The 13,133-nt window shown below is 42.5% G+C and overlaps 1 protein-coding gene across 1 annotated transcript in view; it reads right to left on the bottom strand.

The window, feature by feature from the left end:
- Nucleotides 1-13,133, bottom strand: part of LSAMP (limbic system associated membrane protein) — a 1,043,134-nt gene that overhangs the window by 480,529 nt on the left and 549,472 nt on the right. The window lies entirely within an intron of this gene.

Raw genomic sequence — 13,133 nt, 5'->3', positions numbered from 1 at the left:
TCATCTTGGGAGTCTCGTACTGCCAATTTCAAGAAGTCATACAAACTTTTAAATTTGCAGTGATTAAATAATACTCCACTCTTTTGTGGGATCTGCGTAATTTGCCATTTCTCCCTGAGGATGAATATGTTACCTGGAATTCTCTGCTGTGTGAAATGAGTGGACCACAGACTTACAAGGTTTGGCTAAGATAATACCAGCATATTTTTGTTTGTTTTCAGAAAGTTGTATTCTCAAGCAAGTCTCATGACAGTATGCACAAAGCCGGTCATAGCAGGCCATGACCTACAGTATGTTTTTGTGGCAGTCATTTTGTGCTACAGATACATAGAGTAGATAGTAAAGAGTAATTCTGCCCATTGAAGTTGAGGAGGGTCAACCCTGAAATTGCATAGATCTGGTATAAAAGTCAGTGGTGGTGAATCTAAAAGACTGCTACAGTGTTGACAGTTCTTAGGAAATAACGTAGACCAGCTCAGAGACTGCCCTGCATGCTACTGCCCTCAGGTATTCCCAAAACCAAAAAGGAATAACCAAGAAGGACACTGGGCCAGAATACTCCAGAGGATCCCTCCAAACAGCATTTCTAGGATTCTGTAAGCATTCAAGTTCAAAACCAGGAATGATAAGCAGGAATAGCTAAGTCCCTAAGAGGTTTAGGGTAAAAAAAATGCTCCTTCACTTAGCATTTCCTACCAACTACTTTGCTAGGAGGCTTTCCCCTCTGCATTCTGACTTTCCTGAGTCACATTTCTGTACATTTAACTTTTCCCATACAGCGGAGGAAAAGCATGTGGGCACTTAACTCAGGACTGTGGTATCTCCAGGTGGAAGCCATCACATAGGCAAGTATGGCACTAGGTAGCCTTTCAGTGCCCAAGCCATCCTCCAAATCGAGCCATCACAGCACTGTGCATTGTGAAAGATCTATGCAGTTTGCCAGTTGTACCTCCACAGAGGAAATTCTTGTCCAGAGTGGGTCATCAACAATATCAGGAACAAAATAGTTTCCTTCAGTACTGTCCCTTTAAAACACAGAGTCTACATTGCTGTGCGTGCTAAACACCAAATATTTGGTGCTGCAAAGGCCTCAGATGTTGAACTGATGATGACAGGGAACCTTCTACCTCAGTAACCTCACTCCCCCACAGTGGAAATGATGGTGCCAGCAGCACTTTGCCAGGTCAGTCACTTCACTGTCAGATACAGCTGAAAGGATGAAGAGCAAAGAGAGTGGAGTCAAGACACAAAGTACAAGTTCAAGTCTCATTTAATTCTTTTCCAAAGTTTGGCGGGAAAGAATTGGCTAAGGGCCCATTTTCAGTTCAAACACCAAATTGCTTTGATAATTAGCAAGTCTATTGGAACATGTGCAGAGCCTAGGCATAATAGACAAGGCAGATGATAACATGTCAAGAAATCATATTTGATATAGATTAAAATTACTGAAATATAGGGAATTATGGAAAAATACAATCATTTTGCAATTAAGATTAGGACTAAAAAAGGATTTGCATTCATTGTAACAAGCAAGACCAGTAACAACTAACAACCACCTACAGAGATGGAGCTATTAACATGTAAATGATCATTATCCTGACCGAGGTATTTCTACAGAAAATGTGGCATTTATGCAGATTTCAAAGAAGTTTTTTGAAAAAAGGTATGTATGGATAAAGAGATGGGAGTGGGAACATGGTCTGTTTACTCAGGAAAACAGTTCTGCTTGGTACAGAAAACCAAGAAACACAATTACTGAGTTGGGGCTGGAACAGACATGGTGTGGGATTCCAGCAAACCTCCCTGACAACATGATTACAAAGAATAGTGAGCTTCGGGGCCAGAATGTTAATGTAAGAAATGCAAACCTTTATTTAACAATTTAGAGGAGTATAAACCAAGGAGGAAAGAGGATGTTACTGACTTGAAGGTAGGAAATAGGAAGAGAGAGGAAATTTTTGGGGAAGCGGTACAAAAAACTGAGCTCTTCAGGCGTAAGCAAATAGGAGTTTATACCTGTAACCGTATGACTGCATCTCATAAGGAGAAAGCATTACCTGAAGTTATGCTAAACACGACTTCCTCTGCTATCAGCATTGGGTATGATTACTACTCTAATTTCAGTGGAGCTTTGGTTCCTTCGTACCATATAGGTCTTGACAAATTCATTGTGGTCCATTCTTACAGACAGGGAAAAAGGACCACTGAGCTCTAGTGGGAGGCAAAAATGAGCAAAGACCTCATTCAGGGTACTCAATGAATGGCAGGGAGCACAAGACTCTTTATCTTGCCAGTGTGTTGTCAAGACCTTGGCAGAGGTCAGTAAAGAAGCAGAAAAGACAACTATAGCAGCCACCAAAACTGATGGGGGAGAGCGAGCCGTACGTTAGTGTGGGAAAATTCTACCTTTAAATAAGATATAGGAGAATGTTCTTCTGCACACTATGGCAGTGTCTTTGAGAAAAAGGATATTTACAACTGAATTTCACTGCAGCTCCCTTTTGCATTTGTAGAATTTCAGATCTATAAGATTTCAAGCATCAGGGAAATTGGCCGCTTTCTAGGAGTCTGGTTTACAGAATTTCCGGAGGTCCTGGAAGTCTCTTTTGAGACTCAGGTAGCAGCACTGTATTTTAAAATTGCATTGTATGACCTTACCAGAGAGCCTTTAAAAGATACTGTAATGTATGATTTTGACCTATGTGGTAGAAATGGGGTGAGGGTGACAGCCAGAAAGTGCAAGAGCTGGGGAAGGGTTACATCAATTTCCCACTTAGCAAGCTGCACTGATCTCGCAGTCCTACATAATCCAAAAGAAGGGAATCTTAGGAGGAGCTGACTTTGCAAATGTCAAGTTATAATTCCATATTATGAAGTGCACATTAAGATTCTTTCAGCTTTGCAAAGGGTGTTTCTCAAAAACTGCAAAGACCATAACTGCAAAAACAAAACAAAACAAACCCAAACCACCTGCTGATGAGACCAAAATAAAATAAACAGGTTCAGTTGGTGGGTCTAAAATTAACGGTGCCAAAGCCAGTGAATGGACATTTTACCCTATTCCCTTTTCGCTGAGAACTCTGGCTATTTCATTTGTCTATTCTAATGTGAACACCACCAAATAAATGCTGAAAACCCTGAACACTGTGCTCCCACAGGGAATGTGTAAGAGATGAGAATGACTGGCACATTAGGGTTTTTTGTCCCACAGTGAATGTATGAGCAGCTATGAGCAGCTGTTGGAAGAAGAATTTGAAGAAACTTTTTCGGCCTAGTCAGTAGTAAGGCAGGATCCAAGTATTTTAAGGTCTTGAAAATTTCTTAGATCCTTGGATTACACCTACTTCTTGCTTTTCAACAGCTGTCAGAAGTATCACACAATCCCTACCAATGATCAAGGCATAGAAATTGTCATGAGGGATCAGTGAATGGTTCATCTGGCCACCATCCAAGCTGGTATTAGCTTGGATGAAGCAAAAACACACAGATCTCCTACCTCCTATTACTTTGTGTATCGGAGAACTGACTGTAAGAGAAACACGCCATGTACAGTTTAGAATAACCTGCCCATATGGGATGATTCCACAAACCCAGGAGCAATTTAAAGAAAAAAGGACAGTGCTTGGCTAACATAGCAATTATTTAATATTTCTTTTTAACCTCAACAGTTAGTATGCTGCCTTAAATCATATATTCTAAGTCAGGAAATTCTGTTCTCTTAATTTTATAGATACAGGAAAGAGTACTACACTGTGGTTTGTCAAGTTATCCTGGTCCCTTGATTGTCTCGGTCTAAGTGAGGGACCTGGCTGGAGTGCCCACAGCTCCCTTCAGGCCATAAAACTAAGTCTCCTTCCCATTAAAACAAAGGACTGTAAAAGGGGAGAGGAGGTGCTGGAGTTCCACTTCTTGCCCCAGTAGGACCTTGAATGTTCTCCCAGATCATCAGTTAAGACATGACTACAGAAACTAAGGCTGTGCTGTACTAGTAAATTTGAATGTGGCCAGAAACATTCCCAGACACAGTAATGTTAATAAACTGCAAGCAAGTTTGCTGACATAAGATTTGGCCTGTTAAAATTTGCACTTACCCCAAACAATTCCCAGCCACGGATGATCCAGGGACCATTCGTAAGTAAGAAGGGTTGTGTGAAGCTACACTCTTTTGGGGATTATAGTGGTTTACTATCATAGATCTGGGCCATTCCATGCCAGGTGGCTTAACTGCCTGGAAATGCTGCAAGGTACATTTCATTTATTAGTACAGACATAATTTAAGACGCTTGCTGAAGGTCACCCAGAAAGTCCATGGCAGAGCTGTGACTACAGCCTGGGTTGTCTAAGTCCTAGTCCTGGTCTGGTTCATACTCACTAAACCACATTTCCTGTATCAGCACTCTCTCTTGTTCAGCAGAAGCTTTTCAACCTGCAGAGTGATGAAGTGGGGAAGACAGATAAATAAGTTACTCGGACCAATACTTGTCGGCTTAAGTTTGAATGAGTCTGTACTCCTAAATCTTGCTTAGTAGCACACACAAACTTCTCAGCTCACAGATTCCAAATGCTGTGAAAATCTAGAAAGTATTCTGCAACATACACTTAGTCTTCACAATATAAATACACTCCATGTTTCCTCATCATATGCTTCCTCAATACTACAGCTAAAAGCATGGTCACTTCAGTAAGCTTAAATCACATATCCTGAGCCGGAGACAGTGACGCAAGCTCTTATAGGTTCCTTAAAACTGTAGGTGTCTGGTCCAAACTTCAGAACAGAGACTCCTGCCAACTCATCCTCAGTATGGAAACATATTGCACACTCTCTTCACTAGTACATGATTGTACATACATCCAGAAATGTGATGCCACACAGATACAATATGAAGACCTAAAAGGACAAGCAGCAAAAGACTCTGCCTTCTTTTGCCTGGAGAAAGTGCAATTATGTGGTAGCAGAAAACCAATCAGCCATTATCCCTCTTTAGTTCTCTCCACTACAGGACAGTGAAAATGAACAGAGCATGATTACTACTGCAAGGCGAGGACAGTTTGGGACATACAATCCCTTAAAAGGTGGTTCCTGCCTCTCAGTCAGTTTTTATAACCAGGTAAGGCCTTGAATCCTAAATCTCAGTCCTGTTGAACTCTGAGAATCTGATCAAATGTTTTTATTTGGTCTCACTGGAGATTATCTCATTCAACTCTGTCTTTTCAGCCAAGGTCTTCACTATAGCAGACACTTAGAATCCTACTCTAACGCATCTTTCTACTCTAAAAAACAGTCTCTATACGTCTGAGCCCACATGCTCAGCTTTTATCAGGTAAATAAACTTAAGCCCACTTTAAGTGATCTAGGGCACTTTACAACCCCTAACAGTTAACAAATAGTCTTTCTTTAGGACTGCGAAAGATTGCATGGTCCTAGTGACTACAGCCACATGTCAGATAAGCTATAATAAATAAATAAGAATAAATATAATAAACTACCTTTTTGAATATGTCAGCATTGAAAGCAACCCTTATGTAACCCATAGAGAAACAGGTGGGGAAATCAAGAATAGGGGACTATTTAGGTGGAAGGACCAAGTTGTGGAGTGAAAGGAACAACCAAGAAAAAAAAGGGCTATCAAAGCAACTTTCCTTCATATTACCTGCACACACATGCAATCCACATTGCTGCAGAATTACATATTTACTTTTGCAGAGTTTCTGAGCCCTTGAAAATTTGCCACTCTCAAAGCTGCATTTCAGTAAACTGAGCTCTCTTCAGCAGAGCCAAGCAGTTATGAAGACCTATCTAGCTGACACTACATCCTTGCACCAAAGCTTAACATAACCCTTGGAGAATTTATCTAAAGAAAGGAACCCTGGGACGCATCTGTAAAGATATTTGAACAGTAACAATATGGGCGAGTGACACTTAACGAGTGTCTAACGCTCTTTGCACTGGATCTCTTAAAAATTCACTGAGCCCAACTGTACATCTGTAAGGATCTCAACAATTTGAAAATAGCTGTAGGTCCAATCACTTTCAAATAATTTGATGTGAAGAACATTTTGAGCAGTGGCCAAGGAGATGCCTGATCTTGTTGAAAATGTTTGTTATAGATAGGCATCAAATACAGATCTAAGCCTCCTAAAAGTTCATGGAAGTTTGGATGCAGCAACTGAGTTGTGCATCTACTGACCACTGGATAGAAAGGTTGTACTCAAATGCAGGAAGCCTTATGTATTCATAGCCAGAACTTCAATTTTCTCTTCGATGTTGGTAATTTTAATACCATCTATAACATGGATGGGAGACAAATGCCTGGAAAGCAGCATTGCAATGATCTCCTTGATGAGCAGACAGCTCACTTTCCAAGCAAAATGAGTTAAGGAACAGAGGAGGAATCAGCTGTTTGCAGAACTGATAGTGTCTTCACTCAAAGCATACCAAACCCATAAGGTCGTGGCACTCTCAAGAGGATTTCTCAAGACTGCAGCAAATTCAAGTTCAGCTGAATGTTCAAAAAACCCTAGCTTGGGAATGGGTTATGGAAGCTGAAGATCTGGCTCCTTAAAGATAAAGGGTGTTTCATATTGCTTTCCTAATTGTTCTGGGGGAAGAAAGCCATTTGCAGCATGCTCCGTTCAACCTTGGGACTAATGGGAGGCATGAAGGAGTCTTGTTAACAAATAAGAGGCTTTGGAGCTTTGTAAAAGGAGAAATTCTGCTTACAAAGCTGAGTTTTACACTGAGTTGGTTATTTTTCATCTGACAAGTGTGGGAGACATGAACAGCGAGACCACTAAAAATACTAAAAATATACAAGTATTGTTTTTCACTTTATGTTATGAATTTAAAAAAAAAAAAAAAAAAAAAAGACAAAACCCCCACAAAATTCACCAGCAAAAGTTTCTCATCACATAGGGGAAAGTGGGACAAAGGGGGGGCAAAGGGATTTGGTAAGGTAACAGAAAGTGGCAAAGCACTACTTCCCATTGAACCATACATTAGAACTTTTCTGCAAGCACTCATAGGGTGAGAGGGAGGGAGACTGACTGTTCAAAGAGAGATTTAGAACTCCCTCTTCCCCTCTTACATGGGAAACTGTGCAGAAACTTAAATGTATTTTTGACAGAGGAAGACTGCTCAAAAGATCCTGAAGGCTTTCTGCCAAGGTTTAGCTTTCCTAGCATTTCAGTTGCTTTTGGGGCTGAAACTCTATTGCAAACCTTGTCCACCAATCCTTCCCACTAGCAAAAAGCAATGTATCTTGCGAATTCCATATGGCAATACAATTCTACCAAGGAATGGAAATTTCTTCCCTGTTATGACCTAATTTCCAAAATCCTTGAGGCAATTTTCAGCCTGATAGTGGCAGATGTTGCACATTAGACAACCGTATTTTGAAGTCAGGATATTTACCTGGATCATAGTATTTACGTTGTTCTCTAGTTTCCTGCGCAATACCTGCCATCATGTTATTCAAGCACTCTTGGTACCACTGTATTGATATAAACAGGCCTGATCACACTCATTACAGATCATAAACCACTGTCACACCTTTTTACAGAATGTAACAAAAAATAAAGCAGGCAATAGTTCCTTCTCTAACTCTCAAAATTCAGTAGTTTTGCAGTACCAGGTTAGAATATAGTAAATAATCTTACAGGAAAATGGCAGACCTTTACTAAACAAGGAGTGAGGTACTTCCATTAAGTACAGCTCTTCTAAAGATCTTCTACAGATACTAACAGAAGGAGAAATCATCATTTATTTTTGACATTATCTACAGCTCCTGGTCTTCCTCTGAAAGGGTTAGCTGGCTGATAGAGCTTTGGACATAGCTAGGCCAGCAACCAGTAAATGAGTTAAAAGATAAAGGCTTACATATGGCTACAGGTGTGACAAGGTTAGACGCTCCTATGCTGGGTTCCTTGCCCCTTTTCCCTTTTGCTGGTTTATAAGACAGGAAGGTGATTGTGGCCTTAGCCAAAATCATGGGAAAGCGGCAGCTTTTGCGTCAGACTCCACAGAGCATATACCATCCCTGGTTCTCTGAAGAGCCACTGCAGCTTTCTAAGGCTCTCAGCTGCCGAGGCGCCTTTTAAGCTGATGACACACCTATTGAGCAGCTGATCAGAGCCAACAGCATGGGCAGCACCTGGGCTGAGAGGGCAGGCAGGAAAGAAAAGTAGCTCTGTTCCAAAATGAAGAGATGAGTCCCACTGTGCCAACTTTGTGTCCCCACTTTCACACACCACCAGCCACCATATGTGGGAAGCTTAATGCTGAGAGGGAGGATGGCAAGAACGCTCGTCAGCCTTTCATCTCTCCCCCTCACAAGCACCATCCCTGCTGCTGTTTATGCCTCCCAACCCCAGGGACCAAAGCGCCTATTAGACTCATCATCCTCCCTCTGCGGATGTTCCCCCTGAGAGGTTCATTAGGCCTTGCTGCCTGACAGCAGGCAGCCAGAGAACCAGGTGGCCACCTTCTTTTGCAATGCCAGTGTTATTTCCAAGGGGTTAGACTTGCTGGGAAGAAGCTTTTAAATTCCCTGTTTCCCAGATGCAGGGGGAGCTCCATAAAACACTCCCCACACAGATGGATTGAAGAAAGGCATTACGCTTGGTACATTCTCTGCGGGAGTTCATTACCAGAGGGAGAAGAGAAGTGTGAATCCCTTGGTGTCTGCCAACAAGCTTAGAAAAGCAGTTTGTGCTTCCCTAGTCCCTCTTGTCCCAGGATCACAAAGCATGTCACGTGCATCACTCCAATATACTTCACAGCCGTCATGTAACAGTATGACAGTACTGTAGATGGGGAGATGAGGCTGGTGTCCATTCACCCCTGAAAGAGGCACAGTAAAAATGGAAGCAGGAAAGACTAGCTCAAACATCATTGCTGCTACTCTTCCTTCTTCCAACCCACCCTGTAACTCTCAATGTAATATCATCTTACTTTCTTTTCAAACTTCAAATACATTTTATAACCATAGTTGGACTTTATGAACTGCTTGGATTTTTGGACACAGTATAGAAAGGAAGGAAAATTTCTGGCAGAAAAGGTATCAATATTTTAGGAAATAGTGGAAAGAAATCTGAAGGGAAGGCCTTCAACAGACACTTCAACATGCAACTTAAAATAGCGAGCCTACCCCCACTCAGCCCTACATTTTCCTGCTTACACACAGATGTTAGACTTCTTGTTCTTCTTATAGCCACTTCCTCATGTGTCTGCTTCCACATGTTACAGGGGAGATATCTTCACCAGGTAAGGAAAAATTACCTTTCCACCCTGTATTGAAGGAGGCTCCAGGAGGATTAGCTCAGTGACTGCTCTCTGCACTTTCTTGTTTGTACCAGTATGTTTAATTTGGCTCTTCTTAGGTGTAAGTGCTCTTCCTTTCTAGAGCATGAAGACAGAAGAGGAATGGGTAAGGTAGCTGACTTTTAAAGGGGGCTTCCCTGTGATGAATTAAAACCCTCACAATTAAAAAAAAAAATTATGTAGTAGCATTTTTCTAATGTGCCATTTTCAATAGAAACTTTATTTATAGAGCAGCCATTTAACAGAGAAGTGTGGGAGTCACAGCAGCATTTCAATTGCATGTCAGGAGGAAAACTGGCCCTGTAGTTGAGATAAGTGACAAGAAGAGAAGAGCTGGATGTTAGGCTGAGAAACAAGATGACCTTGGGCAAGTCATTACACCTCTCTCTGCCTCACTTTCCCATTCTGTTAAGATGAGATTTTTAAAGATTACCTGGCCTGACAAGTATAGTCAGTATGTAAAGAGCTCTGAAGTGGACACGCACTCAGCTGATCCTCACACAACGGGGGTACTGTTGGGAACAGGCAAGAAGAAGGCAGCAAGGATCAGCAGCAGTCTGTCTTCCACTGCAGGCACCGTATATACTTGGGAATCCTAAAGACTATGTGCCTTATGCTCAGGGAAGACCCACTGGATCAGGACTAAAATGATGACATGGAACAGCTAACTGCAGACAGGTGTAGGAGTCAGAAAGATCACAAGGCCAAAATCAGGACATCGGAAGCAGAGAACCATGGGAACCACCATTTCAATTAGAAAAAATGCAGTTCAGAAACATGCAGCCCGGAAAAAACAGACTGAGAATCCAGCACCAGTTTGAATGGGGTGGGTGCAAGGCCACACCATATTGGGTAACCATGCTGCACTGTCTAATATTAATATGGGAGATTAAAGTACCTTTCAACTTCCTTTATACATTCATCTGAGCAACATGAACAGGGGAAGCATACAGATACCAACAGTGCATCACTCATGCACATACACAGATCTGCAGTACATACAGCAAATATGACATATCAGCAGGGAGTCAAGGAGTTTTGGGGACAGAGTGCAGCCAGCACATCAAGAGCTTCCAGAAAAAAAGCGTTATACCTGGGCACAGAGAAGACATGCATACTTCAGGGAATCCCTCCTGCTCCCACAGAGAAATGTGCTATCGACATTACTTATGCTCTTTGGAGTAATCACCAGCTTTCCCTTGAAAGACAGTGGGACCACAAGGGATTATGGGCTGGTTGGCAGCGGCTGTTTGTCCTCCAGGGGTGCAAAAGGTCCTAGTATGTAGCATCCAGGTGAGTTGTGAAGATCAGGAAGCAGGAAATGTGGAATACAAGCACATAAAGGCATGATTTGGCTGTAGTCTGGCTGGATGACATGCCACTGACTTGGGAATGGGGTATGTTATAGACAACTTAGGAGAGTGAATTTTAGAGGCATGAGCTGTAGGGCAGAACCCCAGGGAGAAGTTCTTTATAGCTATACCGGATACACTACTTGGAAAGAAGCATGCTCTGAATTCAAAGGAAACTGAGATAATATCAGTAACTCGAGGCCTATGCATGCAGAATTCTGTATAAAGTGAGTTTCTTTCATTATTTTCCTACAGCAATAAATTTGCAGGCACTTCTGGTTGCTGAAAGAGACTTAAAAACACATGGATAAGATGAGGTACAACAGAACTGTGCCTATGATTGGAAAGACTGTGCAATCAACGTATAATTAACCTGTGAAACTTGTTGCCAGAGGATATTATAGAGGAAAACAGATTAGCAAGATTCAGAAAAGGATTAGACCTTACAAGAATAGCATCTGCAGCTAGGCTTGCTAGAATAAAAACCATATGGATTATTAGTCTTCCCACTTCAGGGTATAAAATGATCGCAAGTTGGGGTCAGAAAGCAATGTCTCCCTATTACGTAGCATTGTAAAACTGGGCACACCAGGGGGTTGTTACAAGTCTATCTAAAGCATCCAGCACTGGCAATGGTTAGGACAGAATACTGGACTGGATGGGCCATTAGTTTGATACAGACGGCAATTTCTTATACCATTCTGCCCTCATTTCCTGGGAGAATTCCACTCCCCAAACAGATATGCGCTCCAAGCAATTGAAATTCAAGTGTAAACATGTTATTGCTTGAGCAATTTGTGGGCATACAGAGGTACAGAATAACAGTTAGACCCCAAATAGAGGCGCCTTGTGGAGTAAGAGATTTTTCTGTTATAGCTTTGTGATCACCACCTACAAATTTCATGGTTGTCATTCAGCTGGTCAGCTTCAGTGGAAGTGCAACCAAAATCCCTCTTGCACAAGCTCTCAGTGTAGAAGCAGTAGAGAAAACTCCTGAAAGTAGGATGGAGCCTGTACCACTTGCAGCTGCATAGTTTGTCCATCAAGCGGAAGGAAGAATGAGGCTGCAGCAAAATGAGGCAAAGGACAGACTAGCATTCCCTTTCCTCTGATGTTGCAGAGGATTTTCCTTTCCGCATCTCACTGTGGATAGCAGCTGCACTCTTCCCCTGGCTCCCTGCTGCATAGCAGGTTAGGCAAAGAGTGTCTCTCTGCCCTATTGCATCAGATAGGAACAAGACTGGGAGCGGGGGTGAGAAAGGTGAGAGGTGGAAGGTGTGGTGAGGCAAGAGCAGAAGGTATGCAGAGAGGCAGTAGGGTAGGTCTCAGGAGGTAAGGCAAAGAGCAGGACTATGAATATGTGGCACAAGCATGAGAAGCAGAGGGGGAGGCTGCTGAGGGTGGGGATATGCAGTGAAGGAAGCAGAAGGAGTTGCTAAAGAGACAGAGAGTGCAGGTGGATGACTGCATGATTGCCGACAAGGTCGCACAGCGCAGCAGCAGAGGCTGACATCCATGGGGTGCAGATGGACAGGCAGGCAAATGCAAGCAGAAGGGGAAGCTTCAGGGGGAAGGATGGAAAACAGGGTTTATTATCTACACCTCCAACACAAAGCCACAGCCAAAAGCAAAGCAAAATGGCAGTGATGACAGAGGTGAAAGCGTGTGACACATAGGTGGGGACAGTGTGCCAGTGATGCTGAGAAAGTGCATTGCTACAGGCACCTGCTTAAAAGTGGGTGGCGTTGCCCTTATACCCCTTGGAATTTGGGCAGCATGGGGTAAGTGCTTCACCTCTAGCAGGGCTGCAAGGGGCAGACAGGACATGAATCTCCTCGATCTCCCTCTCCTCCCCCAGAACAAACCATTTCAGAATTAAAATGGGATATAAGACTATCAGACTAGGAACAAAAACAACTTGGGCAATGCACTGTTCATACCATCCTTGACATACGTGAGTATGCACACACATTTTAATGGGATAGGGGCTGCCTTTCACATGAACTGGTAACTCCTGAATTTCACTTTCTGACTATAATCACAGTCACTCAAAATGCTGTTCTGAAGAATTTAGAGCCCTTTACCTCTTGTTTCCTTGAACACTGACCATAGCCTTTTACTGTAGAGAACATAGTTTTGGGACACGTCTAGTACAACAGGGACTGGACTCTTGTAGAGATCATTCAGTTTTCCGAAAAATACAGTTAAATGTGTTCCACCTGCACCACCAACACCTCTCAGCCCCTGGCTCGAAGGTCAAGTGTCCACTCTGCATCAGATAGCCTGATCTTCAGAGACTGCATTTACTCTTATAAAGGTCAAACTAGTAACACAGCTATTTTCCCTCAGAATTTTCTGTGATCCTGTGTTACCTCTGCAAATCAAGAAGTCAGCTCTCCTTTTTTGAACTCTGGTCTATTAGACTTGGCAACTGTCTCTTGCCTTACGGTGACCAGCCCCTG

Source organism: Mycteria americana, chromosome 1 (genome assembly GCF_035582795.1).
Source record: "Mycteria americana isolate JAX WOST 10 ecotype Jacksonville Zoo and Gardens chromosome 1, USCA_MyAme_1.0, whole genome shotgun sequence".
NCBI lineage: Eukaryota > Metazoa > Chordata > Aves > Ciconiiformes > Ciconiidae > Mycteria > Mycteria americana.
This window is presented reverse-complemented; position numbering and strand designations above follow the sequence as displayed.